The sequence below is a fragment of the Nycticebus coucang genome, chromosome 8 (assembly GCF_027406575.1).
Source record: "Nycticebus coucang isolate mNycCou1 chromosome 8, mNycCou1.pri, whole genome shotgun sequence".
In the NCBI taxonomy this organism is placed as follows: domain Eukaryota; kingdom Metazoa; phylum Chordata; class Mammalia; order Primates; family Lorisidae; genus Nycticebus; species Nycticebus coucang.
Genome location: NC_069787.1, coordinates 55,680,150 through 55,706,403, shown reverse-complemented (window position 1 = coordinate 55,706,403; position 26,254 = coordinate 55,680,150). Strand labels below are relative to the sequence as shown.

Sequence of the window (26,254 nt, the reverse complement as noted above, 5' to 3'; positions counted from 1 at the left end):
GTTTTAGAATGAGAAATAAAAACTATTTCATTTTGACATTTGTAGACAGTCTTAAATTACATGTTTAGCATATAAATGCAGAAAAATCCTACATATTGCTATGGTCTGAGTGTTTGCATACTCCCCAAATTTGTATGTTTATATCCTAACCCCTAAGGTTATGATATGAGTAGACAGAGACTTTGGTTGGAATAGTGCCCTCGTAAAAGAGGTCTGAAGGAGATCCCTTACCTCTTCCATGATAAGGGGACACAGCTAAAAGGCATCATCTACGAATCAGAAAAAGTTCTCACCAGACATCAAATCTGCTGGCACCTTGACCTTGTGGTCTTCTTACCCTACAGAACTAGGAGAAATAAATTCTGTTATGTATAAGCTGTAACTTTACAGTATTTTCTTATAGCAGCCAGGTTGTCTAACACATATCTTTCCAGTAACCAGTATTTACACACTGACATATAGGTTAAAGAAATCCATACTAATGACTAAAATATGTTTTCTAAGACTATGAAGAAAAAAAGGACAGAAAGGCCATTCAGTTTAATGATCTGTATCTAAAGAGTGTTTTAATCCAAGCTATTCATATGGTTTTTGAAATATTTTGTTGTGAGACTATAAATGGGAAGCTGATACAACTAAGTCTACAAATAGACTACATGTTGGAAACTCTTAGACTGGAACTGTTAATGACTGTCAGGAAAAATTAAACTATAAAACTTCCAAATAACTATTAATATATACATTTTCTCTCCAGTGGAAATTCTTACTGTGTATAATTTTGTAATTCTCCTAAGACCATCTGTGATATCTATACACACACACACACACACACACATATACATATATATAGATATAGTTTCCCCCACCCACTGATAGTAATAATAATCAGTACACAGTATATGTTTTAGTCATGGCAGAAAATCTTAAAGGTCTCAGAGGAAGGACCAGAAGTAAATCTAAGAAAGTTTATTTATTCAAAGTATACCATTTCACCTATAAATCCCAGCAGCCAGTGATTACTCTCGGAGAATGCTGGATTTTGGAACCAGGTGAATCTGGATTCAAGTTCCAACTCTGGCTGTTACTCAACTGGGAGGTTTTGTGGAAGTCTTATTAGCTCTCTGAACGTTGGGGAGTTTCCTCATCTGTACAAATGAGGTTAGCAATAACAGGTTATTGTAACACAGAAGGGGGTGTAGACTTTTGCTGCACAATAATGCCCTCCCTTATAACTGCCCCTTCAATTCCCATTTTCATCATAATTGTATGAAGGATTCTGTTCCATTAATATGTATTAACATATGGATCTCACCTAATGTGCACCTTGTAAGGGTATATATATAACACGCCTCCTGGGTGAGGGGCTCTCCTACAATGGAACTTTACCCTGGAAGTGAGAACAATGTAACCTAAAAATTGTACCCACATATTAATTTGAAAAATATAAAAAAAACTCAAAAAATAATTTTCTTAAAAATAATGCTAAGGTATTTATGTTTATTCCACTCAGTACTATTTTTTTTTTTTTGCAGTTTTTGGCCCAGGCTGTGTTTGAACCTGCCACCTCCAGCATACAGGACCAGAGCCCTACTCCTTTGAGCCACAGGCGCTGCCTTTTTTTTTATAGAGTCTCACTATATCACCCTTGGTATAGGAAACATAGAGTGCTGTGACATCACAGCTCACAGCAACCTCAAACTCTTGGACTTAAGCTATTCTCTTGCCCCAGCCTCCCAAGTAGCTGGGACTACAGGTGCCCACCACAATGCCTGGCTATTTTTTTGTTGTAGTTGTTATTGTTTAGCAGCCCCGGTATATGTGGCCAGTGCCCTAGACACTGAACTATTGGCACCAAGGATAAAAGTTATTAAAAAAAAAATTTGGAGCTGGATTTAGATTATTAGATGTCCTCAATTCTATACCCATGAATAAGTAAAGGAATTCAACAAAATTCTGAGTTTTTTCCACGTTTATTATTTTAATGTATTTTATAAAATATTAACTAGCAAATGCTTTTCAAGTTTCTTTCATCTTGGAGAGCCTTGCTTTGCTGATGCCCTAAGCCCTTACTTACAGTGCCTACTGTATACAATAAACTTTCGTCACAAACATTGCATTATCTATTTCTAGAATCACAGAAAGAATAAATGAGACTAAAACACTTACAGAGAATGAGTGGTGCTTACTAAATGATCCATAAAAGTCATTTTCCCTCTGCCCTTCAGTCATGGTTTTTAAAATTTCGAAAGTATTAAAAAAATTTTACTCCTTGTTATAAAAAATGAGGACTTTGCACAGTTAGAATATCTCCCTTTCTCTTACCCCATTTTTGAAAGTTTGTGAGTTTTATTCAGCTATTATGTACATTTATAATATTAAATGACATTGGTTCATCAATATTAGATAGCATGTCTTGACTTTTATTCCTTTATTTTTAGTTTTTTTTTTTTTTTTGTGGTTTTTGGCCGGGTCTGGGTTTGAACCTGCCACTTCCAGCATATGGGACCAGTGCCCTACTCCTTGAGCCACAGGCGCCACCCTATTTTTAGTTTTTTTTTGAGACAGAGTTTCACTATGTCACCCTTGGTAGAGTGCTATGGCGTCACAGTTCACAGCAACCTCCAACTCTTGGGCTTAAGCGATTCTCTTGCCTCAGCCTCCCAAGTAGCTGGGACTATAGGTGCCTGCCACAACCTCCGGCTATTTTTTTTTTGTTGCAGTTGTCATTGTTGTTTAGCTGGCCTGGGCTGGGTTCAAACCCCCCAGCCTCAGTGCATATGTCCAGCATTGTAACCACTGTGCTACAGGCGCCTTGCCTTTTATTTAATCCTCAAAACAACTACAGTTGAGAAGTATTATTATCTTCATCTCATTGACAAGAAAATCGAGGCTCAAAGGTTAAGGAGCTAATAAGGTAGAATTGGGATTTGCAAAGCAGAGCAAAGATAACAGGAAAACTATGTCCCCATGAATACATTGTCAGAAGATAGTTAAAAAGAAGAAAAAGCAATACTTTACTCTCTTTAAGTACACTTGTGTTTCTAGTATAGTATACTGTTTTCAACTTTTAAAGTTTGTCTGATAGGCAGATCAGTAACAGACCCAAAGGGCCTATTTTTTGAAATTGGGTAGCTGCAATGACTAGTATATGTGAGTTACTTTTATATTAGTAAGATACTTTCGAATTGCATTTTTAATAGGTGCCTTTTAGTTTGTCTTTTTGTTGCTTTTATTGTTTGTTTGTTTTGAGACAGTCTCTGTTGCCCTGGGTGGATTACCGCGGCAGCATAGCTCACAGCAACCTCAAACTCATGGGCTCAAGCAATTCTCTTACCTCAGACTACCCAGTCCTGAGGGACTACAGGCACCTGCCACAACACCTGGTTTATTTTTCTATTTTTAGTAGAGAGGGGTCTGACTCTTGCTTAGGCTGGTCTCTAACTCCTGAGCTCAGGCTATCTCCCCCATCCCCATACAGCATCCCAGAGTGCTAGGATTATGGGGGTGAGCCACCACGCCTGGCCTATGTGCCTTTTATTTTGGTTTACAATGATTTACTTTATTTTTTTTTTTTAACAAAATCCATATCATGAATTTGAAAGCCAGTAACTATAAAAGCTAATTATTAATAATTGAGGTAGAAATACTACTTCCTTTGTTTTCCTTTATGCTAAGAAGGTGGGTGGCTACCACTTTGTTTGCTGGTGTTCACAAAAAGATGGTCATCTCATGGAAAAGTTGTATCAGTCATATCATCTTCACATGCTTAAAGCCAGCAAGAATTGAATTGTGTAATGAAGTTTTATGTTCTCAGATGAACATATTGTAAATCAGTTATTATTCTTTTCTTTCTATGTAGTTGCAATGAACCTTCACAAAATAAATGGAAAGTAAAAGTTTCTGTTGCACCTAATTAACTCAGCTTAATTTAAATGTGAATGGGCCATTGACGTTCTAAGAACTTACTTATGGTCAAGTTTTGGATCCTCATCTTTCAAGTATTACACCGTGACAGACAAAACTTCATGAGTCAAGGTCTTTTTTGTTTTGTTAACCTTCATGTATGTCAATTGTCCGTGTTCTTTTATAGAAATAAAAAAAGAATGATACCTTTTTGGGACGGACTATTTATGATTTTTCATGATAAGAGCATTCTGATAGGATCTTCAAGAATGAACACTTGGGATGGGCCCCTGTAGTTCAGTGGTTAGGGCGCTGGCCACATGCTCTGGGGCTGGTGGATTAGAACCCGGGCTGGTGGGTTCGAACCCGGCCCGGGCCTGCTAAACAAAACAAAAAACAAAAAGAGCACTTGAACAATTCCTATTTTGCTAATGTATTAATACAGTCTAAATGTCTGTTTACCTTGTCACAGTTAGTCCTCTGATTTTGTAAAAACCACAGCAAATTTGTTTCATTTCCAGAGAACTCAAGCATAAGCAGTAGGTCTGGTGGAGAATAAACAGGTGGCCAGGAAGTGGCTAAGGCGAGAACAGGAGCCAAATTGTAGCAAAGAACCAAACTGCAGCTAAGGAGGGTTCCCCAGTGGAAACATACGTAGTAAAAAGTTTCTAGTGGACTGAAACTGACCTAGGGCTCATTACCTTCTAATTAAACCTGTGATGTCATCTATTACATAATCCCAATCTGTCAACCTCCCCAAAGGCAAGAAAGAACAACCAATCCTGCCAGGAGAAAGGCAATACAAACTAGCGAGTTTATAAAAGGCAGTGTGTGCTCAGATGCTGGGCCTTTCTCCACTTGTGGAAACTGACCCATTCCCTCTCTCTGGAAACTATGTTCACTTTGTGTAACTTCCTAATTCACTTTCACTTTTTCTTTTATGTGAAAGATAAGCTATGAAAAATCGTTTTGTTATCTGTGATCACTCTGTCAATGTCTGGATTCTCTAGCAGTACTCATTTTTTATACTGGGAGCCAGGGGACCAGGGAACATCCAGAAAGACCTAACAATAAAGATTATATAAACAATTATATAAAGAGACTCTAGTATAAACTATAAGGAGGAAACTAAATTATTGAATGCTCAGTAAGCATATGCTCTACATAAATTGTTTTATTTAAATCTCACGTCTCCCAAGGTAGGTATCAGTATTCCAAGTCTATAGATGGGGAACTAAGGCTCAAAGAGGGTTAAGAGATTTGCGTGTCCAAAGATAAAGAATATACATTCTTCTCATCACCCCATGGAACATTCTCCAAAATTGATCATATCCTGGGACACAAAACAAATATCAACAGAATCAAAAGAACTGAAATTTTACCTTGTATCTTCTCAGACCATAAGGCACTAAAGGTGGAACTCAACACTAACAAAAATGCTCGACCCCACCCAAAGGCATGGAAATTAAACAATCTTCTGTTGAATAACAGATGGGTGCAGGAAGAAATAAAACAGGAAATCATTAACTTCCTTGAGCATAACAACAATGAAGACACAAGCTACAAAAACCTGAGGGATACTGCAAAAGCAGTTTTGAGAGGAAAATTCATCGCTTTAGATGCCTACATTCGAAAAACAGAAAGAGAGCACATCAACAATCTCACAAGAGATCTTATGGAATTGGAAAAAGAAGAACAATCTAAGGCTAAACTCACTAGAAGAAAAGAAATATCCAAAATCAAATCAGAGATCAATGAAATTGAAAACAAAAGAATCATTCAGAAAATTAATGAAACAAGGAGTTGGTTTTTTGAAAAAATAAATAAAATAGATAAAACATTGGCCAGACTAACGAGGAATAGAAAAGTAAAATCTCTAGTAACCTCAATCAGAAATGATAAAGGGGAAATAACAACTGATCCCACAGAGATACAAGAGATCATCTCTGAATACTACCAGAAACTCTATGCCCAGAAATTTGACAATGTGAAAGAAATGGATCAATATTTGGAATCACACCCTCTCCCTAGACTCAGCCAGGAAGAAATAGAGCTCCTGAACAGACCAATTTCAAGCACTGAGATCAAAGAAACAATAAAAAAGCTTCCAAAAAAAAAATGCCCTGGTCCAGATGGCTTCACTCCAGAATTGTATCAAACCTTCAAGGAAGAGCTTATTCCTGTACTGCAGAAATTATTCCAAAAAATTGAGGAAGAAGGAATCTTCCCCAACACATTCTATGAAGCAAACATCACCCTGATACCAAAACCAGGAAAAGACCCAAACAAAAAGGAGAATTTCAGACCAATCTCACTCATGAACATAGACGCAAAAATTCTCAACAAAATCCTAGCCAATAGATTACAGCTTATCATCAAAAAAGTCATTCATCATGATCAAGTAGGCTTCATCCCAGGGATGCAAGGCTGGTTTAACATACGCAAGTCTATAAACGTTATCCACCATATTAACAGAGGCAAAAATAAAGATCACATGATCCTCTCAATAGATGCAGAAAAAGCATTTGATAAAATCCAGTATCCTTTTCTAATTAGAACACTGAAGAGTATAGGCATAGGTGGCACATTTCTAAAACTGATTGAAGCTATCTATGACAAACCCACAGCCAATATTTTACTGAATGCAGTAAAACTGAAAGCTTTTCCTCTTAGAACTGGAACCAGACAAGGTTGTCCTCTGTCACCTTTACTATTCAACATAGTGCTGGAAGTTCTAGCCAATACAATTAGGCAAGACAAGGAAATAAAGGGAATCCAAATGGGAGCAGAGGAGGTCAAACTCTCCCTCTTTGCTGATGACACGATCTTAGAGAACCCCAAAGACTCGACCACAAGACTCCTAGAAGTCATCAAAAAATACAGTAATGTTTCAGGATATAAAATCAATATCCACAAGTCAGTAGCCTTTGTATGCTCCAATAACAGTCAAGATGAGAAGCTAATTAAGGACACAACTCCCTTCACCATAGTTTCAAAGAAAATGAAATACCTAGGAGTATACCTAACAAAGGAGGTGAAGGACCTCTATAAAGAAAACTATGAAATCCTCAGAAAGGAAATAGCAGAGGATATTAACAAATGGAAGAACATACCATGCTCATGGATGGGAAGAATCAACATTGTTAAAATGTCTATACTTCCCAAAGCAATCTACCTATTCAATGCCATTCCTATCAAAATACCAACATCGTACTTTCAAGATTTGGAAAAAATGATTCTGCATTTTGTATGGAACCGGAAAAAAACCCGTATAGCTAAGGCAGTTCTCTGTAACAAAAATAAAGCTGGGGGCATCAGCATACCAGATTTTAGTCTGTACTACAAAGCCATAGTGGTCAAGACAGCCTGGTACTGGCACAAAAACAGAGACATAGACACTTGGAATCGAATTGAAAACCAAGAAACGAAGCTAACATTTTACAACCACCTAATCTTTGATAAACCAAACAAGAACATACCTTGGGGGAAAGACTCCCTATTCAATAAATGGTGTTGGGAGAACTGGATGTCTACATGTAAAAGACTGAAACTGGACCCACACCTTTCCCCACTCACAAAAATTGATTCAAGATGGATAAAGGACTTAAATTTAAGGCATGAAACAATAAAAATCCTCCAAGAAAGCATAGGAAAAACACTGGAAGATATTGGCCTGGGGAAAGACTTCATGAAGAAGACTGCCATGGCAATTGCAACAACAACAAAAATAAACAAATGGGACTTCATTAAACTGAAAAGCTTCTGTACAGCTAAGGAGACAATAACCAAAGCAAAGAGACAACCTACACAATGGGAAAGGATATTTGCATATTTTCAATCAGACAAAAGCTTGATAACTAGGATCTATAGAGAACTCAAATTAATCCACATGAAAAAAGCCAACAATCCCTTATATCAATGGGCAAGAGACATGAATAGAACTTTCTCTAAAGACGACAGACGAATGGCTAACAAACACATGAAAAAATGTTCATCATCTCTATATATTAGAGAAATGCAAATCAAAACATCCCTGAGATATCATCTAACCCCGGTGAGAATGGCTGACATCACAAAATCTCAAAACTGCAGATGCTGGCGTGGATGTGGAGAGAAGTGAACACTTTTACACTGCTGGTGGGACTGCAAACTAGTACAACCTTTCTGGAAGGAAGTATGGAGAAACCTCAAAGCACTCAAGCTAGACCTCCCATTTGATCCTGCAATGCCATTACTGGGCATCTACCCAGAAGGAAAGAAATCCTTTTATCATAAGGACACTTGTACTAGACTGTTTATTGCAGCTCAATTTACAATCGCCAAAATGTGGAAACAGCCTAAATGCCCACCAACCCAGGAATGGATTAACAAGCTGTGGTATATGTATACCATGGAATACTATTCAGCCATTAAAAAAAATGGAGACTTTACATCCTTCGTATTAACCTGGATGGACGTGGAAGACATTATTCTTAGTAAAGCATCACAAGAATGGAGAAGCATGAATCCTATGTACTCAATTTTGATATGAGGACAATTAATGACAAGTATGGTTATGGGGGGGGAACAGAAAGAGGGAAGGAGGAAGGTGGGTGGGGCCTTGGTGTGTGTCACACTTTATGGGGGCAAGACATGATTGCAAGAGGGACTTTACCTAACATTTGCAATCAGTGTAACCTGGCTTATTGTACCCTCAATGAATCCCCAACAATAAAAAAAAAAAAAAAAAGAGATTTGCGTGTGTGTGTGTGTGTGTGTGTTTAAACCACATTGTATTTCCTTTAAGTGCTAATGACTAAAAATGTTTGAATATAATATTTCCATAGGGGTTGGAAATCTCATTTCAAAACTCTTTATGGCTCTAGATTTTTCTCAAGTCTGGTAATACTAGAAGCATTTGAATTAAAAATGCTAAAAAAAAAAATCTGAATTAGAGGTGGTGCCTGTGGGTCAGTGAGTAGAGCACCGGCCCCATATACTGAGGGTGTGGGTTCAAACCCAGCCCCGGCTGAACTGCAACAACAAAAAAACATAGCCGGGCGTTGTGGCGGGTGCCTGTAGTCCCAGCTGCTGCAGAGGCTGAGGGAGGAGAATTGTGGAAGCCCAAGAGTTGGAGGTTGCTGTGAGTCCTGTGACGTCATGGCACTCTACTGAGGGCGGTAAAGTGAGACTCTGTCTCTACCAAAAAAAAAAAAAAAATCTGAATTAGAAAACCCTAAAAAAAAAGAAAGAAAGAAAACCCTCAGCAATGAATATATTACAAAAGAGCAATTGTAGTTAATAAGAGAAAGAACACAGCCCTTTCCCCTAACCAGTTAAAATCTCACTAATGGTTTACATCGTTAGGCTGAAAGTATGCTCAGATCTATATAATTTCCTATAATTAAATGAAAGAGTGCTTTCGTTAATACAAAATATAAGTTCAAATTCCTTTAAATGTGAACATGATTATACTATTTAAAAAGACTTTTTCATTCATATAAGTAATAAAACTCAATTTCTTGGGGGTATGATTAAGTGAGAAGGGGAAGCCAGGCTATGATTCACAAAACAAAATGGTAGAAACTACATATTTGCAGATATATGTGTATATATGTCAAAAAGTCTTGTCATGGGCATCGCCTGTGGCTCAAAGGAGTAGGGTACCAGCCCCACATACTGGAGGTGGTGGGTTCAAACCCGGCCCCGGCAAAAAAAAAAAAAGTCATGTCATAATTCATCAGATTTTGTCAAAAATTTCAAGTCTTTACCATTATTAATATACAGGAACACAAAAAAATTAAATATACTACGTATGTGGTAAGATAAACCTTGAGAAAAACTACTAAAGACAAAAAACAACCACAGAACAAAGTAAACTAAATCCTAGTAGGGGGGCTTCAAGTTCAGCAATTCAATTAAAGTGTTTTTCTTTCTTTCTTTCCTTCCCTTCCTTCCTTCCCTTCCCTTCCCTCCCCCTCCTTCCTTTCTTTCTTTTTTTTTTTTTTTTTTTTTTTTGCAGTTTTTGGCCAGGGCTGGGTTTGAACCTGCCACCCCAGCATATGGGGCCAGCTGCCTACTCCTTTGAGCCAAAGGCAATGACACGAGACTTTCTAATGGGAGTGCTGTCCAAGAGAAATAGTATCATGGCAGCCATATATGTTATTTACATTTACTAATAGCTACCTTTTTAAAAAGATGTGAAATAAAATTTAAAATGTGTTTTATTTAACCAAACATATATCCACAATATTATCACTTCAATATGTCACAAATTTTCTTTGCTTGGCCAAACTTTAGTCAGGCTTCTGAACCTTCCCCTAGGTGTATTTCCTTGTAAAATCCAGTTTTAGTGAAACGTTCCCTCATCCAATTTTAGCCACCCTCCTCACATCTTTCATATCTGATCATCATAGATAAATCTGATCGGGATCCTCATCTTTCACCTTTTCCCAGAGGACATCTGGTTATTATGTCTTGTATTCAGCAAGAATCCTGTTATGTAGGTTTAGCCAGAATCCCCCTTACCCCTGATGTGTCCTCTTAGCAATTTTTTATCCACTGACCCTCCTCTCTCAGCTATACATTCCCCTTGCCCATGATGTATTCTCAATTGAGCCCAATCTCTCTCCCTCACTGTACAACCCTCATCACCATGGTCCCTGTACCTATTGTAATGGTCCTGAATAGTCTTCATTACCAAGTTTTAACAAGTATCATTAAATAATTTTTTCTTGACACATGTAATCAACATAAACATTGTAAATGCAGTATTTTACATTTTTAAAAATATTAATTTTAAGTAATCAGTAGTCACATAATGCTAGTGGCTACTGTATTGAGAACATAGCCCAAATATGAGCCCTTAGGGATTTATTTTGGATCTGGGCATTGATACAATTAGGAAGATCAACTTAGCAGCAATACAAATTTGATAAAACAGATGTTTGACTCTTTCATGGGCTGTCTAAAATCTTAGATCTCTCCTGCCTGTATGCTAACTTAGGACACTGATAAAAACTTTTCGTGTCTATAAAGCTCTGGAATGTATTTTTTTAAAAAGCTGTGAAATATAGTAAGTATATATAGCACATAATTTGGATTGTAAATTTGATTCTTCTGTACTACGGAAGTGTCAGAAAGGCTATTTCCAAACTTAAATTTTGAATAAAAAGATAAATCCAGAAAGGGAAGTTTGAAGTCCTGCCTTGTACATGTGTTTGTCATTGTTTTAAGAAGGTGGGGGTGCAGGTAGGGGGTTGGGACGGAGCTAACCTAACACAAGAATAGGGAAAGAAGAGAAAAGTCCTACTCCCTCTGACTCTTGTGTTTAGCTCTAGTGTTTTTAAAAAGGTAATGATAAACTTGTACAGATCCAAGTAAGAGCAACCAGGGAAGTTGTGAAACGACTTGCAACCACATCTTATGAACAAGTATTGAAAGCACTAGGAATGTGGCTTCTTGAGATGAGAATCTGTGGCTAGGGTAGAGGGAAAAGCAAGGGAGACAGCATGTCATAGGAAGATTAGCTATATTGGTAAATACTTAAGGGGATGTCACATACAAAAGCAAAAGTGCAAAACATCAAAACAAAAAAACAATCAGAAGAAAGCACAAATTGGCTGAATATAAGGAAAAATTGTTTATAAAAGTACAACAAAAAAAGATGTCTTGGGAAGCAGGGAATTTTCCAGTACAGAGGACAGAGGGAGTTCATGATGCCTAAGGCTCCTCTCGAATCTGAGAATTGACTTTCTCAGTCCCAAACGTGGAAGTTCAGTAGTTCACTGTACTAAATGTTACAAGTCTTGTGGCTAAATCTTCACTCAACCTTTGGGAGTAAGGTCACCTTGAGCACATTTCTTGGATTCTCTAGATCTGCTGCTTCTACCAAATTGAAACAATACACACCACGTCTACTTCTGGGATTATTGGTAGGCTCTGTAACATAAAAACCGCCCCATAAACACAGGTTTCTGTTTCCATGGGAAAAGCCAAGGAGGCCCCTTAACTCGGCTCTCCTGTTTCTTTTTTCTTCTCCTCCCTTCCTACTCTATTTCAGGTCCTGTCTTCCCACACCCAGTTATTCCTGGTACCTCCCCTTACATGCACCTTATCTCATTGCTGCAGTACAGGAAAGTCTACTCAAAGGATAAACACAAATACTATGTTTCTGTCCTAAGGTAGGGCAAAGGGTCAATAAAGTCAAGACACAAATCTGTAAAAAACATTTTCTACATCGTTTCATCCTGCAATCGCCATCTATAAAACAAGGCAGTCACCGAAAGGAACCTCAGAAAACACAATTTCAGGATCATGTAGCATGAATATTAAACTCTTTATCAGAGACCTTTAACCCCCATAAAATAAAGTATCCATGCAGGTTAGCCTACACTGCCTATCTTTCAGAGTTTGCAGCAGAATCACTAATTTTTAAACTGTGGTCTTTACATTCAGGTCTGGGAGTGGACATTGATATTCCTTAATTAAATCACTGCCCACAGAAAACACATAATTCCCAGCTGAATCCTTGTTTGGTCCCACTATCCCTTCTTTTCACTACTCTGATTCCTCTTCCTCAGCTGCCATATAGGTTCAGGGAGATGATTATGGAGTCAAATTGCCTGGGTTCAAACACTAAAGCCACTACCGTGGGGCTAGGCCAAAATTTGTTGGCCAACTGAGGATAATTCCTATCACAGAGTTGAAGATTAAGAAACTTTAAGTAAACCTCTAGACACTAAATGGAAGCCATCAGTCTTACCTTTCCAGGACTTTTCACTGAAAAAAGCCTTAGGCATCTTAGGCTTTGGTCTCAGAGACCTCCCAGACCACCCATAATTAAATAACCTGCTCAGAATGTCATTCTGGGAGTCTCAATAACAGACGAACCTGTTGGTTCCTAATCTAGCCAAACTAGGGAGTAGACAGAGGCTTCAGATTGCCTCACGGATGTCCCACGACTTTTCAGGTCTAAGATTAAACTGGGGTGAAGTTTTAAAACAGGATTTTTGAGGATTTAAAAACTCAGATCCTAAAACCACACAGCGCCCCTAAAACCCGCAGAACACCAACCGAGAGGCACAGCTCCGGAGGAGGACGCCGGAGGGGCGTGGCTCCCCCCGCGCGCGGCCGGAGGGGCGTGGCCTTCTCAGCACAGGCAGCTGGGCAGGCCCCTCGCGCGCTGCGTGGACTCCGGATCCCAGGGCCGGCCTAGTAGTCTGCGCATGTGTCATTGCTGGGAGGTGGGCCGGCGGAATGCAAGATTTCAGGGAAAGGGAACGAATAGGACCGGGAGGGCGGGGCAGAAGGCGGAAGAATTGAAACCAGCTGACTGGGTCTCGTGACGACCTGGGCGGTGGCGACGCAGGCGTTTTGGAGCGCGGTCGCTCCAAGCCTGAGTGAAGATGGCGGCCTCCAGAGCGAGCCTCTGAGAGGCAGAGAGAGGAGCGGAGCGGGCGGGGAGGCAGCACCGGGAACCCGCGGCAGCGGAGCTAAAGGGCCCCGGCAGGGGAAAGGGGAAGTGGTGAGGGTGAGGAGGCCGAAGGGTACCTCATCCCACTGTGGACGCTGAGCCGGCGGCGGAAGAAGATAGGGCTGGAGCCTTTCCAGTCTCCCGCGAAGGTAAAGTCGACTCCGAGCCCTGGACTTTGGGGCTGTACCTCGCCCTCTCCCCACGCTACAGGGACTTTGGGGGCTCAGGCTAGGAAAAAAGAGGGGTGATGCTTGGCTGCCGCAGCCTGCAGGTGCTAAGGGAAACAGATCACTCTTCCCCCAGGCCGCTGGTCTGCTTCCTTCCGTTGGACCCCCCCACCCCAAACTCTGACTGCTATTCACCTGGGGTACTGCTCGGTTCAGCCCCACCCAACTTTGCCAGGTTTTCTTGGTTTTTCTACCCTCTTTGCTACCCCTCTTCCCTTAGCACACATCCTTACCCTACACACCCCTTGTACTCCTGTGGGCTCCGCCCTCGGGATTCCCTTCCACTTTCCTAATCCCAACACCCTTCCTGTTGCAAGCCGGCAACTCTTGTTTCCTAGGGTCAGCAACCTTCCTTCCCTACAAGTCCTGCTTTTGACTTTAACTTTTTTTGCTTAGATTTGTTCGTTTTGTTAGGAAATGAGGAGTGCTCTCGCTGTATTTTCAGACCTTTTTTCCAAAATCAAGCCCCCCCGCCCCAATTTTCTCCCTTCCTGCAAGGTAGTTTATTCACAATGATCTTACTTCGGGCGGCTGTAATTTTTACCTCTGAATGTGGTCTTTGGAGTGAATGAAGTTGAATATAGAAGCTCAGTAAAGTGGATGTTAAGCGCACATTTGAGACTTAACTACATTTAAGAATACTTTCCCTTAAAGTGTCCCCTATAGGGCGTTCAGTTGACCACTCTTGTCTGGAGATACTGTTTCATTTATCAGTTGTTGAGGGGAGAAAAAGTAAAAACTTCCCCCTAATGTGGTGTTGGTCTCCAATTATTTCTCACTTCCCCTTTTTGTTATTCCCTTCCCTGATTTCTTATTCCCCTCAAAAAGGAGGGTCTCTAGCTGCTGCTGTTGCGTTCTCCATGAAGGGCTTCACACTCCTGAGTTATTTTGAGACTTTTGTGATAGTGTTTTTGGAAGAAAAGTAAAATTCCAGGATAGTTCTTAAGGGCCTGCCCACAGTGCTCTTCTTTCTTACTGTGTTTTGTTTATCAATTTATGGACTTCATCGATTTCTAGATTTGAAAGTCCTTGGGAAAATTCAGTGGTTTCGTAGTTATTACCAGTACTTTGTAAGTCTGGGGGAATATGAAACAGAACTTGCCTTAAAAACAGAAAGGAAATTTATAGAAACTACTAGTCAGAAATTCAGTACACTGAAAAAGCTTGATTTCACAGTTCTTTGGTTTTTAGAAAGTGCTTTATTGTTTGACTTACTTTAGCATATAGTATAAAACCTCATTTACATTTTAAATGTAGTGTGAAACTGTTTAAGTGGCTATATCTCAAACTTGGCTTGTGCTATTAATATCCAAAATGCATTCAGGGAACATGAGTCTTTGTATGGGAAATAATTACATGATACTCCTTAATTAAAAACAGGAAGTAGAACATATTAAAGGAGGAAAAGAGGAGTCAGAGAAATAAGAATGTTAAGAACCTTAGGGTTAGAACCTAGTTCACCGAAAAAAACAGCATTTGTATTCTACTCAGTGGCAGTGAACATTTCTCTTTTTCTAAAGTGATGATAATAGTCTAAAACAGGAGTCCTCAAACTTTTTAAACGGGGCCAATTCACTGTTCCTCAGACTGTTGGCGGGCCGGACTATAGTTTAAAAAAAAAAAAAAAAAAAACTATGAACAAATTCCTATATTCCTATGCACACTGCACATATCTTATTTTGAAGTAAAAAAACGGGAACAAATAAAATTCACACAGCTTCATGTGGCTTGCGGGACGCAGTTTGAGGACTCCTGGTCTAAGATAATGTGAACATCATATAGTGTTAACAAGCTTAGTTGCAAACAAGATACTTAAGCTAAAATGAATAAAACATGAGTGTCAGTGAAAAAAGTTATGGAATCATGGAAAGCATGAGTTGTTTGTCAGAATTTAACTTTATTCACAAATAGAAGCTGGTTGCCCTGGTGGACTGTAACACTGACTTTATTAAATTTGTATAAAGGTTAATAGTGGAGTCTGGTTCTCAGTAGATACTAAATTAGGGTTGAAATAAAAAGGTCATGTTTTAACTAATTTGGCTCTATTCCTTAAGCAGTTTGATTTACACAGGTGAATTTGAGTGAGGTGTGTGTTACACATACCTTTCCTCTGTTTCTCTGATTGAATGTACTTAAAATCAGGAAAATGGAAACCAAGCTATGCAGATAAACTACACTACCAGTTTGGTTTCTTCTAATAGAATTTGACGTAAATGTTCTTTGTAATGTTTGGCAGTGGTTAAAGGGGAGTTGTTCTAAAACAGATCCTTTGAGTCAGTGTTTCTTAACTTTATCAGACCCAACAAAGACTTCCCCTTTTACACTAAATAATTTGTAACACCTCCATTACTACTCTGAAATAGTTTACATAGGTTAACCACCTTCTTGCTCTGGCCTTGGACAAAAATAAGCTTTGCTCTCATTTTTATAATAAAAAAGGTAGAGTAACTTCAAAATGATGCCTTTTGTCAAATCTCCTGAAGACCTGAGGCCACAGACCAAACCACTGTCCAAAAATTTGAGAGGCAGTGCTTGCAGAGACAGAGTAGACGTGAATTTTGGTTCTTTGTCAGACGTAACTGGACTAGTAAAGTTCAGTACTATAACTTTCAAATTGAAGGTTTACTTCACTATCTGCAAGCTTTTTTTATCAACAAACTTCACAGTATTTCTAGAAAAGATTGGAAAGAACCCTGGGGAGTATCTGTCGTGCAGACCTAGAGGACGGCAAGCAACACCAGCAGAGCTTTCACTGATTTTTTTCCTATCTCTTCTGTGGACAAAAGCTTTGATTTGGACGGAGGGAAATCTCTTCTGCCCTGTAGGTGAACATTCATTGAGCTGGGGGTTGAATATTTTGCCTGGAGGAGGGACCCTGAGCCCAAAGCTACCACCAGGGAAGGGCCTGGAGAACTGAGAAGGCCACAGTCCCAAGATCCAGTGACACAGTGTAAGATTTAGATTAAACTTTAATCAGAACAAGCACTGCATCCGCCACACCTTACTGCCAAGCTAAGAAGCTTCAAATAATAAGTAACTGCAGAGTACTACTAGGAAAGGAACAAGATTGTGCAAAGAAGCGCAGCACAAAAGATGAGACTGACTTTGCTCTAGTAACCATCCCCTACCATAGACACAAACTCTTTTGTAGGTATATGAAGCCTGTGGTACACTGATAGCCATACTACAACAGATCATAAACTAGACCCATCCTAACTACAGTAACACAAACCCTGTACTAAAGGCCTCACTAACAAAAGGTGTGCCCATTTCCAATTATAAAAATTATTCACCTCAGTCTTTTTCTGTCCTGCACAATATTTCCAGCTTTCAAGAAAAAATTGAGGCCTGTGAAAAATAAAAACAATTCCCAAGAGTAAGAGCAATTATTATGAAACAATTTTTTAAAAAGATGGGAGCTAAAAACTAGAGCACTGTTTTTACATGGTAACCACTATAATCATTATGGCATCTTGCCTTGAAAAATGTTTGTGGCAAGGAGCAATGGAAGGAGTTAGAGCTTGTGAGTTACTTATAAGTAGTGGAAGGGAGAAAGTTATGAGATGGAATGGAAAATCTTAATATATATGTGAATATGTGGGGTGCATTGACCACTTAAGGTGTATGTGTGTTTTGTGAATTCCTATGTGGCTCAGATGGGTACAGTTTTCTAGCTTCATCTAGTTTGTGTTGGGGACAAAATTATGCATAAGCAATGTGAAATTTTCATGGTACCCCAGTTGTTCAGTAATATATCAGTTCCATTGGAATAAATTCAAACTTCAAAAGAGCATTTTAGAAAAACTATGTGCATTTCAATGTGTAAATACTTCTGTGTGATTATACCAAAATGCACAGTGAAGTTGTGCCTTTGCATAGAACCAGTTTGGTTTTTGACAGAAATGTTGATGGGTACATATTTGTTATATTGATGACTCAGATACCACAATTGAGATTGTCATCTGCCTTTTTTTTTTTATTAAATCATAAATGCATAGATCATGTATACGTTAATACATGTGTGGGGGACAATGTGCTGATTTCATATAGAATTAGGAGCATTTACATCACACTGGTTAATATAAACCTCATCTCCTTTACTTATTGTGTTACGACATTTATACTCTATACTTAATGAGTCTGACAAATACTCTTGCATTATGCACCATAGGTGTGATCCCACCATTCAACCTCCCTCAATCTGACCTTTCCACTCCCCTCCCGTGTCCCCCCTGCCCCCCCCCTTCTCCTTCCTTCATCCTGGGCCATAGTTGTGATCTATTCTTCATATGAAAGTGTGAGTGATTGTAAATTGGATTCATAATAGTACTGAGTACGTTGGATATTTTTTGTTCCATTCTTGAGATACTTTACTAAGTAGGATATATTCTAACTCCATCCATTTAAACATGAAAGAGGTAAAGTCTCCATCTTTTTTTTAAGGTTGTATTATATTCCATGGTATACATATACCACAATTTATTAATCCATTTATGGGTCAGTGGGCACTTGGGCTTCTTCCATGACTTGGCTATTATGAATTGAGCCTCAATGAACAATTTGGTGCAAATATCTTTGTTATAAAGTGATTTTTGGTCTTTGCTGTATATATACCTAGTAGAAGAATTGCAGGATCAAATGGCAGGTCTACTTTTAGATCCCTGAATATGCTCCATACTTCTTTCCAAAAGGGACATATTAGCTTGCACTCCCAACAGCAGTATAGAAGTGTTCCCTTTTCTCCACATCCATGCCAACATCTGTAGTTTTGGGATTTTGTTATGTGAGCCACTCTTACTAGAGTTAGATGATATCTCAAAGTGGTTTTGATTTGCATTTCTCTGAGGATTAAAGATGATGAGCATTTTTTCAAGTGTCTGTAGGCCATGTGCCTATCTTTTTCAGAGAAGCTTCTGTTCAAGTCCCTTGCCCACCATGAAATGGTATTACTTGTTCTTTTTTTATTAATAAGTTTGAGTTCTCTGTGGATTCTGGTTATCAAACCTTTGTCAGAATCATAACCTGCAAATATCCTCTCCCATTCTGAGGGCTGTCTGCTTGCCTTACTTACTGTGTTCTTGGCTGTGCAGAAGCTTTTTAGTTTGATCAGATCCTAGTAATGTATTTTTGGTATTGCTTCAGTTGCCCGGGAGGCTGGGGGGTGGGTTCTCCTCATAAAGTACTCTCCCAGGCCAATTTCTTCAAGTGTTTTTCCTGCACTCTCTCCAAGAATCTTTATGGTTTCGTGTCTTAAGTTTAAATCTTTTATGCAGTGAGAGTCAATTTTTGTTAATGGTGAAAGATGTGGGTCCAGTTTCAGTCTTCTACAAGTCATCAGCCAGTTCTTCCAGCACCATTTGTTTTTTTTTTTTTAGCCCAGCACCATTTGTTAAATAGGGAATCTTTCTCCCAGCCTTGTTTTCTGAAACGAACAAGATTAAATAAAGTGTAGTCTCTTTAATTTGCATGAGCATTCCATTCCTGGAAAATTCCTGTATGTTAAACCTTACAAAATATACTTTGATTTATATATAAAATTGAATTGGATTTTGTGATTGCTTCGTTATAAATAGGTTTTAATCTGTGTGGCTTGCTAATTGGACGTTTGAAAGTCATATGTTGAGGATAGTTCTTAAATGTGTGGGAACTGTCTTATATGTTGAGGGTTATGTAGCCTTATCCACTAAGTGCTAGTGGTGCTCTCAAACATGGTATCTCAGATGGGGCGATATCCCACTCTAACCATTACTGTAGTTCAAAATTATAATCAGTGGTTTTCAGCACATTTTTCTGCTTTAGCAATGTTCACATGTTCAATATACGCCAGTTACTAACACCTCCTTTTTAGGGAGTGATTTTTAGTCATGGAAACCCCTTTGAGAGTCATGGATTAGGGGCTATCTTTGTAGCAAGTACCCTAAGCCAACATGGTTATGATCATCTTTGCTAATTTAAGATACAGTTACCTGTGCAAAGTTACATTTAGGTGTGGTTCAGTCAATAAAGACAAGCATATAACTTGTTAGTAGTTCATTTCATATGCTCTTAACAGCCTACGTATTTGAGTTTTACTTGTGCTTTTATGGAGTACTTGATCTTTAAAACAAGGTCAAAAAATCAGTGGGATTCTATAGTTGCAGTACTCTGAAGCTGCCTAAATAGCATTCATGTATTTACACATGCTGTATTTGCAATTGGAGGTCTATAAAACCAGTGTATGGTGCCCCATGATCGCATTAATGTACACAGCTATGATTTAATAAAAAAAGCATTCTAAAGTAATGATTTTAGTGCTCTGATTTTGTCAGCTAAAGTTGCCAGAACTTAATGGAAGGACTGATAAGGTTATAATATAGGAGACTTTCTCTAATAGTTCATAAATTCTCTACTAATTATTTAAAACTAATTTAAACATTTAAAAGCATGGTTTCCTGACTAATATTGTATTCCTTAGTCATCTAATGCTGAGGGGTTTTCCCCCAAACTCTAGTCAAGATACAGAATATATGGTAGAACCTTTGTAAGTTCGTTACCCAAGAACTATAATAAACTGGCTAACATGTACAGGTGGTCAACATAGGAACTAGGGCTACTGTACTGACTGATAGGTGCATGTGGTGCATATCTGGTCTGTGAAAGTTAGGTCAACTTAAGGAGGTGCTCAGTGTAGAGAGGAGGACAACTATGGAAGTTCTACTATATTTTAAATTCTTACCAAATCTTAGAGCAGATCCATTTTTCCTTATACCTTAGAGCTTCTGGGTTTAATTTTAAAAGTGGAACTTTCCTTTTAAAATGTACTTTGGAAGTATTTTCTAAACTGAAAAGTATCACAGAAGGGGCAAGAATAATAGGGTTATTTCAGAACTAAAGAAGAAACTTATGTTATTACTATTTTGTATTAGGTGAAAGGGAAATTGTAGCAACTTAAACTCCTTGTCTTCTTATAAAAAGAACAGTGTTTGAAGTTAAGATGCTTACTGTAAAACTTTCTTCTAGTTATGTTTGTTACAGGCTTGGAAAATTTAGTCCCCCAATGTTCATTTACTAGAGTGATAGGAAAAACAGCAACAAGTTAAAAGATGGCTGCTGAAAAATCTCTTCATCATAATAGACCAAGATTATTAAATGCCTCTTTGTAAGCTGAAGAATTTATTGAACTTGTATGCTTTATTCTTGCATAAGCAAAGAATGCTTCAAAGGTAAAATGAAACAAATTAGGTATAGAAAGTTACAATAATATGTGAAAACAAAAAATATATAAATGATCAATAGCAGTGATTTCAAAGAATTGCTTAAGTGAACATATTTCTGAAAAAACTTTCAGGTGAATTAAGTTTTGGAAAAGCAAGAGTTGCAGTAATACATCTTCACAGAAAAAAATGTTAATTCATTTTAAATGACAAAGGTCTATTTTCTCAGAAATAAGAATTTTCTCAGATAAAATCACACGTGATGGAAATGAGAAGATATGTCTTTTTTCTAATACTTGATTTATATTGTCGAATAGGAAGGTTAACGGCTATGGTATGTGTGCTTGCTCCTTTCTCCCAATAAATGTTTCTTCAGATTTAGGGGTTGCTTTGGAATTTCTCTTGACCTTGCATAAATAAATGTCCAGTTTCTAAATGAAATGAATCAACTTTTTAAAATGGGAGAGATCTCAGATTATTTCACCTAACCTATTGTTGTGGAAATATTTAATGTTAATTAAAAAAAATTTTGATGTGACAGATAATGTAAACAGTTCTAACTTGTTGGCATTTATTTGGAGATGTAATTGCCAGCTGAAGTTTGCTGTTGCCCCTGGCTTATTCTCTAACAACATTTAACCCTGGGGGTGTTTAGTTCTTCATGTTAAGGAAGCCTAAGATGGAATGTACTGAAACCTTTGTGATCTATTTGTGACTGTTTGAAGATTCCTGATGGTGTGGTACATATACTGCTGATTTGTTTATTTAGAAGGAAATGCTTTTATATACTCAAGTCATATGTTAAAATGAAGCTAAAATTAAAGAGGGTTAAAGTTCCTATGGCAGTTTAGTTTTCATTTTTTAATCTGGGTAAAAATTAGTGTTCTGTTAGCCATTTGTATTTTGTACTTTTTATTTGAAGCTGTACTAACCTATTGGTATGATTTACTCAGATTTTGAATCTAGTTATGTTTTGCGGTTTTTTTTCTTTTTTCTTTTCTTTTTTTGCCGGGGCTGGGTTTGAACCCGCCACCTCCGGCATATGGGACCTGCGCCCTACTCCTTGAGCCACAGGCGCCGCTCTTGAATCTAGTTATGAATAAAAGTAGTCTTTAAAAAGAAGTCAGCATTGGGCAGCACCTGTGGCTCAGTGGATAGGGCACTGGCCCCATACCCCAACAGCTAAAACAGTAGTGACAATTGCAACAAAAAATAGCTGGGTGTTGTGGTGGGCGCCTGTAGTCCCAGCTACTCGGGAGGCTGAGGCAAGAGAATCACTTAAGCCCAGGAGTTGGAGGTTGCTGTGAGCTGTGACCCCATGGCACTATACCGAGGGTGACAACCTGAGACTCTTGTCTCAAAAAGAAAAAAAGCCAGCATAAGGGGTTCTTTCTTTAGTTATTAGCCTTTGCCTAGGTTATCCTTCCCCTGCATTTTTAGTAAGGTATAGCTGTATGAGGAAGTATTAGTTTCATATATTAGTTCATATGATGTGAATGTCTATTATGTTTTTATATAATCGTTTTGTAAACAATGTTTCAGTTGTAGGAGAGTTTGATCAGAAAGGCAAACTCAGTTTTCTCCCAACATATAAAAATTTTCACCTATAGCCAAGTTGAAAGAACTTTACACCACATGTCCACCTCCAAGATTTTTACATTAACCTTTTATTGTACTTTATCACAGATCTGTTCATCTTTTATCCATTCATCAGTCCATCTTATTTTATGCTGCATTGCAAGACAAAGTCACATTTTTAATTCACTACTTGAGAGCAGAGCTTATGATGAAAGTAAATTCTATTCTTGTATTTTACAGATTCACAGTGGGAAAAATAGTATCTTACTTGCTCTCCGCAAGTTGTCGTATTTGTGTAAAAATTACTTCCCATAGGTCATGCAAAATACGTGCTTTGGGGCTTGATTAATTCCAGTTCCTTCATCCACTAATGTATTTTTCTCTGAGTGTACTCATTCAGCCCTGTCTAAATGAGTGTTCTTTTGGAGTTTTTACTTAACATAAGCTGTGAACATAGTTTTGCTGTGTGTACAAATTCTTTTGCTTATAGCCTGGCTGAAATCTGCTTTAGTGTCTGTGGTGTTGAGTCCTTTCATCCTGCTTTTGTTCTTAGTGTCAATTTGATGTGGGCTTCTGCTCAGTGGACCCTTAAATCTTGTGGTTTTGTGTCAAAACTATATATCTCCTAAAAGATCATCCTTATTTTATCTGTAAATGATCTTAAATGGATTGCCAGTCTTACTGCCAGTAAGAGAATACAGGAATACTGTGTTATTCAAAAGCATGAAGCAGTGGAATTCATTGAGAAAATGTGAATATAGCCAAAATGCTTGTGTTGCCCTGAATTTGACTTTTTAACCCTTAGTACAGATCTACCAACTTAGACAAGTTGCAAAAAGCTTTAATAGTGGTGAAGTCAGCTTCACTTGAAAACAAGTGAACATTTGTAAAAATTGGAGATGCCTTATCCATGCAATTTAGTTACAAAGGGCATGCAAATTTGAGGTTTTCCTCACCTAAAAGAAGCATGGGTCTTTGAGAGTTTGAAATATGGAATGCTATTGCAGGAATGAGGAGATGAAATTAAGTCACGATAAATCAGGTTAACTGCTGATTCTTTTTTTTTCCATTTTTTTTTTATTGTTGGGGACTCATTAAGGGTACAGTAAGCCAGGTTACACTGATTGCATTTGTTAGGTGAAGTCCCTCTTGCAATCATGTCTTGCCCCCAGAAGGTGTGACACACACCAAGGCCCCACCCCTCTCCCTCCTTCCCTCTCTCTGCTTTTCCTTCCCCCCCTTGACCTTAATTGTCATTAATTGTCCTCATATCAAAATTGAGTACATAGGATTCATGCTTTTCCATTCTTGTGATGCTTTACTAAGAATAATGTCTTCCACTTCCATCCAGGTTAATACGAAGGATGTAAAGTCTCCATTTTTTTTAATACCTGAATAGTATTCCATGGTATACATATACCACAGCTTGTTAATCCATTCCTGGGTTGGTGGGCATTTAGGCTGTTTCCACATTTTGGCGATTGTAAATTGAGCTGCAGTAAACAGTCTAGTACAAGTGTCCTAATGATAAAAGGATTTTTTTCCTTCTGGGTAGATGCCCAGTAATGGGATTGCAGGATCAAATGGGAGGTCTAGCTTGAGTGCTTTGAGGTTTCTCCATACTTCCTTCTAGAAAGGTTGTACTAGCTTGCAGTCCCACCAGCAGTGTAAAAGTGTTCCGTTTTCTCCACATCCACGCCAGCATCTGCAGTTTTGAGATTCTGTGATGTGGGCCATTCTCGCTGGGGTTAGATGATATCTCAGGGTAGTTTTGATTTGCATTTCTCTAATATATAGGGATGATGAACATTTTTTCATATGTTTATTAGCCATTCGTCTGTCTTCTTTAGAGAAGGTTCTATTCATGTCTCTTGCCCATTGATATATGGGATTGTTGGGTTTTTTCATGTGGATTAATTTGAGTTCTCTATAGATCCTAGTTATCAAGCTTTTGTCTGATTCAAAATATGCAAATATCCCTTCCCATTATGTAGGTTGTCTCTTTGTACACTAGCTTTTCAGTTTAATGAAGTCCCATTTGTTTATTTTTGTTGTTGCAATTGCCATGGCAGTCTTCTTTAGGAAATCTTTCCCCAGGCCAATATCTTCCAGTGTTTTTCCTATGCTTTCCTTGAGGATTTTTATTGTTTCATGCCTTAAATTTAAGCCCTTTATCCATTTTGAATCAATTTTTGTGAGTGGGGAAAGGTGTAGGTCCAGTTTCAGTCTTTTTACATGTGGATATCCAGTTCTCCCAACACCATTTATTGAATAGGGAGGGAGTCATTTCCCCAAGGTATGTTCTTGTTTGGTTTATCAAAGATTAGGTGGTTGTAAGATGTTAGTTTCATTTCTTGGTTTTCTATTCGATTCCAAGTGTCTATGTCTCTATTTTTGTGCCAGTAACATGCTGTCTTGACCACTATGGCTATGTAGTACAGACTAAAATCTGGTATGCTGATGCCCCCAGCTTTATTTTTATTACTAAGAACTGCCAACTGCCTTAGCTATACGGGGTTTTTTCCGGTTCCATACAAAATGCAGAATCATTTTTTCCAAATCTTGAAAGTACAATGTTGGTATTTGGATAGGAATGGCATTGAATAGGTAGATTGCTTTGGGAAGTATAGACATTTTAACAATATTGATTCTTCCCATCCATGAGCATGGTGTGTTCTTCCATTTGTTAATATCCTCTGCTATTTCCTTTCTGAAGATTTCATAATTTTCTTTATAGAGGTCCTTCACCTCCTTCGTTAGGTATATTCCTAGGTATTTCATTTTCTTTGAAACTATGGTGAAGGGAGTTGTGTCCTTAATTAGCTTCTCATCTTCACTGTTACTGGCGTATACAAAGACTACTGACTTATGGACATTGATTTTTATATCCTGAAACATTACTGTATTTTTTGATGACTTCTAGGAGTCTTGTGGTTGAGTCTTTGGGATTCTCTAAGTAAGAGATCATGTCATCAGCAAAGAGGGAGAGTTTGACCTCTTCTGCTCCCATTTGGATTCCCTTTATTTCCTTGTCTTGCCTAATTGTATTGGCTAGAACTTCCAGCCCTATGTTGAATAGTAAAGGTGACAGTGGACAACCTTGTGTGTTTCCAGTTCTAAGAGGAAAAGCTTTCAGTTTTACTCCATTCAGTAAAATATTAGCTGTGGGTTTGTCATAGATAGCTTCAATCAGTTTTAGAAATGTGCCACCTATGCCTATACTCTTCAGTGTTCTAATTAGAAAAGGATGCTGGATTTTATCAAATGCTTTTTCTGCATCTATTGAGAGGATCATATGATCTTTATTTTTGCCTCTGTTAATACAGTGGATAACATTTATGGACTTGCGTATGTTAAACCAGCCTTGCATCCCTGGGATGAAGCCTACTTGATCATGATGAATGACCTTTTTGATGATAAGCTGTAATCTATTGGCTAGGATTTTGTTGAGAATTTTTGCATCTATATTTATGAGTGAGATTGGTCTGAAATTCTCCTTTTTGTTTGGGTCTTTTCCTGGTTTAGGTATCAGGGTGATGTTTGCTTCATAGAATGTGTTGGGGAAGTTTCCTTCTTCCTTGATTTTTTTGGAATAATTTCTGCAGTACAGGAATAAGCTCTTTCTTGAAGGTTTGATAGAATTCTGGAGTGAAGCCATCTGGACCAGGGCATATTTTGGTTGGAAGATTTTTTATTGTTTCTTTAATCTCAGTGCTTGAAATTGGTCTGTTCAGGAGCTCTATGTCTTCCTGGCTGAGTCTAGGGAGAGGGTGTGATTCCAAATATTGATCCATTTCCTTCACATTGTCAAATTTCTGGGCATAGAGTTTCTGGTAGTATTCAGAGATGATCTCTTGTATCTCTGTGGGATCAGTTGTTATTTCCCCTTTATCATTTCT

The 26,254-nt window shown here is 38.2% G+C and overlaps 1 protein-coding gene and 1 long non-coding RNA gene across 6 annotated transcripts in view; one reads left to right on the top strand and one right to left on the bottom strand.

The window, feature by feature from the left end:
- Window positions 1-255: 255 nt before the first annotated feature.
- LOC128591766 (uncharacterized) lies at window positions 256-13,081 on the bottom strand. 3 transcript variants are annotated; one of them, XR_008381652.1, is made up of 3 exons: window positions 12,958-13,081; window positions 4,111-4,283; window positions 256-346 (listed from the first exon to the last, which is right to left on the bottom strand). It is a non-coding gene; the product is annotated as an uncharacterized LOC128591766 (long non-coding RNA). The 3 variants fall into 3 exon arrangements; XR_008381653.1 differs by lacking the exon at window positions 12,958-13,081 and adding an exon at window positions 12,647-12,911; XR_008381654.1 differs by lacking the exon at window positions 256-346 and adding an exon at window positions 1,350-1,387.
- A 179-nt stretch (window positions 13,082-13,260) lies between these two features.
- DNAJC13 (DnaJ heat shock protein family (Hsp40) member C13) overlaps window positions 13,261-26,254 on the top strand; it is a 147,387-nt gene continuing 134,393 nt past the window's right edge. For 2 of the 3 annotated variants that reach the window (XM_053599523.1, XM_053599521.1), the window contains exon 1: window positions 13,286-13,506. The gene's annotated coding sequence lies outside the window, so the exon portion shown is untranslated. Of the gene's footprint in view, window positions 13,507-26,254 lie in introns of all 3 variants that reach the window. The other variant, XM_053599522.1, reaches the window with a different exon arrangement.